Below are 7,087 nucleotides of genomic sequence, written 5' to 3'. Positions count from 1 at the left end.
AATTACAGCCAAGAATATGATCGAGTATATGGGAAAAAGTGAGTGAAACAATTCATTTTCTGATCAATTATTGGTCTAAAAGTGATTCGGGATCAGATGAGCATGAGTATACAGGGGTTGGGAAGCAAGTTTGGACCACCACTATTAATTGAACCTAGTTTGGCAAGAAGAACCAATGATTTTTTGAGCCATAGGATTCAGGGTCCTCAAGAGATCTCTGATCTATTCCTACGCTACATTAGTATTTAGTATCATACCTATGCCAGAACAAGGCCATTGTATAATCACGCGGATGCACTAGCAAAAAGGAGCCGTCAATAACAAAGCATTTTGAAGTCTATGATGCTTGTGCATCTTTTTTATATATATATATATATATATATATATATATATATATGTGTGTGTGTGTGTGTGTGTATGGGTCATGCTAACGAATGTCCTTAGGGCATTGGTTAACAATCCAATTTAGGAAAGTTTTGACACTATTTTTATGGGAAATGAAAAAAACTGTCAAAACATTAATTGTTTTATTTTCTTTTCTCATAAAAACTTTTTTAAAATGGATTATTAACTAATGTCCTTAGAGCATTCATTAGCATTTCCCTATATATATATGGGTCCGGTTAACGTGTGCCCTTAAGGCACACATTAAACCATCTATTTTTGGAAACATTTTCTTGGGAATTGAAAAAGTTGTCAATACTTTTTCAATTTCTGAGAAATTTTTTTCCAAAAATGAAAATTATTGTGTGCCTTTACATTAGCAAAATCATATATATATATATATACCTTTTGTTCGGGATATGTAGAACCTCAAGACTAGAATACCGTGTCCCTTGAGCTCGTTGAGCATGTTGTTGTATAAACTTTATGCGTGTATATATATATATAATACCCCCTTTTATCCAGTAAATAGGCCATTGTATAATCTTTTAAAAAAAAAACTCAAACCCCAAATAAAAAGAAACATCTATATTTATAATTTATAACATATACAAAATATAAATATTTTACTGTGTTATTTAATATTGTCACATAAGTTTTTGAAAATTCACATTCTCCATGTTGTTATTTTAATATATATATATATATATATATATTTTTTTTTTAGTTTACAAAGTTACAAATAACGTTAAATTATGTTAATTTAAATTATTTAGAATTCATTGTCTTTTCAGATAAAAGTAATACAATACTAAACAAATTTTGATTAAAATAAAGTTTGATATTCTCTAAACAAAATCTAATTATAGATTAGTCAATTTCTTTTCTATAACATGTATAAGATACAGATATTTTTTGCATAATTTCTTGTGCAGATTGCATGTGTTAACAACTAATATAATATAAAATAAAAGTATGTCTTTTTGTTGATTTTTCTTGATATTGTCTCACAAGTTTCTGAAATCATACAGTTTACCCATCATCTTTATTTCTATATATTAAGAAGATTCAAAAAGTTATTTATGGCTTCAAAAAATGTCAAAAATATCCCTAATTTAATTAGATAATCATTATTCTTAATAAATAAAAAACATGGTTAAAATTTTAATTCAAAAAAAAAAACTATTAGAGAAACATTTTTCCTAAAAATTAGCACACTTTCTATTTGAACATATCTCATGTACGTTTGATACATTTTTTTTTTTCTAAAAGCTAGCACACACTAAACTTAGCAATTTACTTCATTTCAAATCCAAAATTTCCTATGTAATCTCACTAACAATAGATAAATTCAAATTGAAAAATTATATTAAATTCAAAATAAAAAAAAAGCCTCATCGTACATAAGAAGTGCATATGATGAGGCTAGTATATATAAATGTGTGTGTATGGTTTTTAGCATTAAAAATAGTGTTGAACTTATTTAGTTTAAACTAGAACTCTTTTTAATAAAGCAACTCAACACTAAATTTTTCTTGATTAAAATTATGTTTGATCTAATTAAATTAAATAGGTTTTTTCCTACAAATTCTCTAATTTTAATTTTATTTGTTAATATTTATCGCATATAAATATTTTTTCTTGAATTTTATGTTTACAGTGCATCGCATTGATTAACGACTTGTTATTAATATACTGTGATTGTTTAGTAGTTAAATAATTCTAGAAGCCTTGCCATAAGAACTTGTAAATGTTGTTTTGAAGTCGGCGTTAGAGCTTTCGCAAATGTTGTTTTTGGAAACAATGTTGTAACTTGTAATCTCGTTACAAAGTGTGTTAGACATTACATTGGAAAAGTGATAGTCTTAAAACATATGAATGAGGCTGATTTAGAATCTAGACTCAAGACAATTAAACATAGTCACCCTAACATAAGCTTGACCACCTTAAATCAAAATTAGTCCAAATAATAACAATAAAAATTAGCCAAAACAACAATAATCTACCAATCAAAAAACAAATTATAATTTTTAGCACAATTAATAATCTACCCATCAGTGAGGCAGGGGTGCCTGTGTGTACCATGTAAGTAGGCATGCCGCATTGTTGTGTCGAAAATCGAAATGCCATGATCTCTGAAATTTTGCATCAAGCCATTGTTACTCAATTTGCTCCCAGCTCCATCTCTGAAATTTTGCATCTCTGAAACTCGACTCTCTCTCTCTCTCTCCCAATTTTTTTTTGGTTTGATCTTTCTAACTCTCTTAGTAATAGTAACTGGTCCTATCTAATTATTGAATTGTATCTTTCTCTTGTTGGTTATGAGTGATTTGTGACTCCTGACTCTCTTTCTAAATTTCTTAGGTAAAATTGAGTTTGTTTTGATGGTAAAGAATAAAGATGACGAATAATGAATGATGTTGAGCATTTCAGTGGATATTCGTACATAGTACCAGTAGTGTGTTGCTAAATAATTAATAAAGTTTGAATTGTTTTTGTTTTTTTTAAGTTATAATCTTTATATCAAAGAGACAAAGCCAATGGTAGATGGACACAAATAAAAATTCCACACCCCATATTATGGATTGCTAAACTACTTAATGGTCAATTGCAAATAATTACAATTACTTCATGTCACATAATGAGAGCTAATAAATTAAGAAATAAGAAGTAATAAATTTAAAATTAGTGATTATCAATGGGCTAGATTCTAGAATCATTATTTTTTAACTTAATTGCTTGAAATTTTAGTTATTTTTTGTCTATTTGTCCTTACCTGGTTTTTGTCAAAACTATTAAAAATTTATGATTAGTGAAAGTTATCAAAACTAGATTTTACAACAAAATAACGAATGAGTTTTTAATAGAGTCTTTAATTCTATACAATGAATGAAAAATTGTAGCAAATTATAGTACAACATTAATCATAAATGATTTTCAAATTTCAAAAGAAACGCCGAGTTTTATCTTGATAGATAATCGCATTACAATGTATTAAATTTATTTTTTTTTTTTAATTTGTTAAACCCTAGCTCTGAGAGAAGGGTTCTCTCTTTTTCAGCTTTTTAATTTTTCTTTTTTAAACTTAAAAAAACTTTTGTAGCAAAACCCAGGAATAGCGCTTTATAGATAGTGGGCTACCCACACATGGGCGCACATATTGGGTTTGGACTCCAACAAAAAGCCTAACACTAACAAACACAAAGACATCTACAACAATCTATACAGAATACAACTCTTTAAAAGCATAAACATGAAATGTCAGTCGAACACTTTCTCCTAATCTATATGTATAATAAGGAAAATGCTAACGAATGGGCATTGTTTAATAATTCATTTAAAGAAAATTTTTATGAAAAAATAAAAAAAAACAATTAATATTTTGACAGCTTTTTTCATTTTCCATAAAAGTGATGTCAAAACTTTTCTAAAATGGATTGTTAACCAATGCTTTAAGGGCACTCGTTAGCATGACCCATATAATAATAGGTAAAATTGAGAGAAACTTAAATTAGAATTCAAATTAGAATTCTAATTTTGCGCCATGTGTCTTAAATTGTTTATTCTTAGAAATTTTTATTTCTTGATTTTAGAATTGAACGTGGAACCACATCATAAATATTCATCCAAGTGAGTTATTAAGTACAAAAACCAAAGAGTATAGAATAAATGAATTGTAATAAAAAAGTGTTTCACAATAATTTTAAAAAAAAATAGACAATTTACATTTTATACCTAATAATATTCTTACAAAGTTTTTAAAAGAGTTAACAAAATATAAAAATGACTATCAATAGTATTTAAATTATATATATAGAAAGTATATAATGTATCTTATTATATATCTTTAAGTGTATCCATGCATATGCATGGAGTTACAAGCTAGTTTTATTTAATGAGATGTCAAGGTTCAAATTTTGCCTCATTATTATAACTATTGAAATATATTAAATTAAAAAAAAAATTTCAATGTAAATTTATATAGTAGACACACAAAAGTGGTAAATGTTGTAAACTTATATAGTTGACACACAAAAAGTAGTACAACACCATAGAAACTTCGCTGACTTTAGCATAAGCCTTGATTTTACTATGCTCAATAAGAACTCGGAATAGCAAAAGCCGAAAAGCCATTCTTCATATACCTCAACTTTGAGAATAGAAGTGGTTCGTTTTGTTTCTATATGCAATTTGAGATTTTGTTTGTGTTCATATGTACCACTTTTTGTGTGTCTGCGATATAAATTTATATTGGAAATACATATAACAGTCTTTATAAAAAAAAGATAAAGAGAGTATAAACATATAATATTACACCCCAACCACACCATCAACAAAACACAATTTCTATGCTCTTTATATTCGGAAAAAAGACAAGTATTTGGAGTATCAACAAACATATATAAACATTAAACTCCCAAAGGTTAGGTATAAACTGTAATCATCAGCAAATTTCAGATAACAATAATATATGTGGTTAGTGTCTTTTGGATAAAGATCATGAATAGCGTGTTCATTGGATCAGATACATAAGAATGAAGTTTGACAAAAACATGTATTAGGTGGAGAATGTATAAAATCCCCTAGAAAAGTATAAAGAATTCCACCATGGGCTATGAGGGAGACCAATCCATACAAGTTCAATAAACAAATGCTTTTTGTTCATCAAAAATAAACAAATGCTTTTGAAGTTGTATTTAGGATTTTGTTTCACATAGTTAATCTCTTAGACAACTTTATACAAACACCTAACTACCATATAAGCTTAATAGATAATGCAGTTCCAACCGCTAGTGTAATGTGTTGGGAGCACACAATAGTGTCGCATGCGGACCACTAATCATGCCTATGTCGCACACGGGCCTAAGTTAATTAGACCTCACATTCTTTCATTGCCAGATTCCCTAGAGAATAATGTTACGACATTTTTCATTAGGAGCAATTTGTTATTAGTGTAAATTTGAGTTTATTACTGATATCACTTTTTTACCCATTAATAAAACTAGTAATTTTATTACCCACCATTAAAAAACAGTTATTAAATTTGTTGTGAATTTTGTTGTGCCTTTGGACTTATTGAAGTTTTAAAGAAGATTAATGGGAAAAAAAAATGATGTTAATGGTGAAATCATCTTAGAAGTGTCTAAAGTAGAATCTGTTACATATATAAAGTGATGTTAGTTTGTCACCACTACTACTAAGTACTAACATCACTTTTCTATCCAAAGGCACAACAAAATTTACAACAAATTTAGCGACTATTTGAGGTGGCAAGTTGTTAATGATAAATAATAAAGTTGTATCAGTGTTGAGTCCATATAATCAATAATAATCTATCAACTCGACAATTTTGAAATTTGTTGTGTTTATGACATTGCTTTTAAAACTAAGAAGAGAATGAACTGTGAAGGGATGAGAGAGAGAGAGAGAGAACAAAGGCTAGGCTTCTTTCGCATGAGATTTCCCTTGACCTATACAACAACCACCAATAAAGTCAATGAAAAAAATTGTAATTATAGTAACAACCAACACAGCAAAGGTTCGTTCCTATTCAACAGCTTGAGCAAATTATTGTGGATTATTAATGTTGGGTTCCTACTTCCTAATGTAGTAATTGGAAGCATATCTATGCCGGTATCACATAATGTCAACTGCATCTTTTTGCATGCTTTTGATTAAAGAGACAAAGTACTGTGTTTTTGACCCTGTCCAATGTAAGAGACCCTTAAAATTTATAAAACAAAAGCCTTGCGTGCCAAATTGTTAATTGTATATTGAAAGTTCTTAAATTACTATTAATTTTAGAAATTAAAAAAGAATTGTAAATAACATTTCTATTTTCTTTTCTTTATTTTTCTTTTTAAAAGATATAAGGCAATGTCCTCAGGAAGTTGACCTTGGTTTGCTTGCACAATTAAATTAATATGAAATTACAATTGCAGCCGACACTGAATTTCTTTATGGTTTACACTTTATTAAAATGTCTCTCTAGGCTGCTTCTTTTTCTTTTTTGGTAAATATAGTTCATGTTCTATATATATATAATAGTTGCCTTGGGTTGGTCACAGATCAATGCTTAATATAGTTGTACTTGTACCTCTGTCCACCATAATAATAAATAGAGTTTCCGAGCTAACATAAGTATGCCCAAGTTTCCTTGTTCATCATGTAAGTATCTCTTTGCATCTTTTCACTCAAATAAATAATGCTGGTTGAAAATTCTACACAATAGAATAAAACGAAAACAAATGCTACCAAATTTATCGATATGGTTTGCATTTTATTTCTTTAATTAATTAATGGAAGTTGCGAGTTTACTTGAAAAAGAGGGAATGGGGCAAAAGCCAATAGGAACTAGTGTCAATGAACTTTGACAATCCATATACATACCAAACACGCAATTTCATTTTCACTGAACCACCATATGACAGCATTTATATCATATATGTAGTTTTGAGGTAACCTATGTTAGGTAACATCTTACAAATCTAGTACAATAATATAGAGACAGATAGTTCATTAGGGTAGGACTTCGATTCTCAAAAAAGCAAAAAGGTAGGACCTATAGAAATATGGGATGGAATTTATTTTTATACAAATTCACCTAGTTATATAAACTATATAGAATGCAGCTCTTTCTCCTATGCAGGCATGCAGCTATTCCAATATCCATCAATATGGACTACAATTTTGTAGTTTTTCC

This window comes from Castanea sativa, chromosome 2, assembly GCF_040712315.1.
Source record: "Castanea sativa cultivar Marrone di Chiusa Pesio chromosome 2, ASM4071231v1".
Classification (NCBI taxonomy): domain Eukaryota; kingdom Viridiplantae; phylum Streptophyta; class Magnoliopsida; order Fagales; family Fagaceae; genus Castanea; species Castanea sativa.
The sequence above is the reverse complement of the archived record's forward strand: the minus strand, read 5'-3'. Positions refer to the sequence as shown.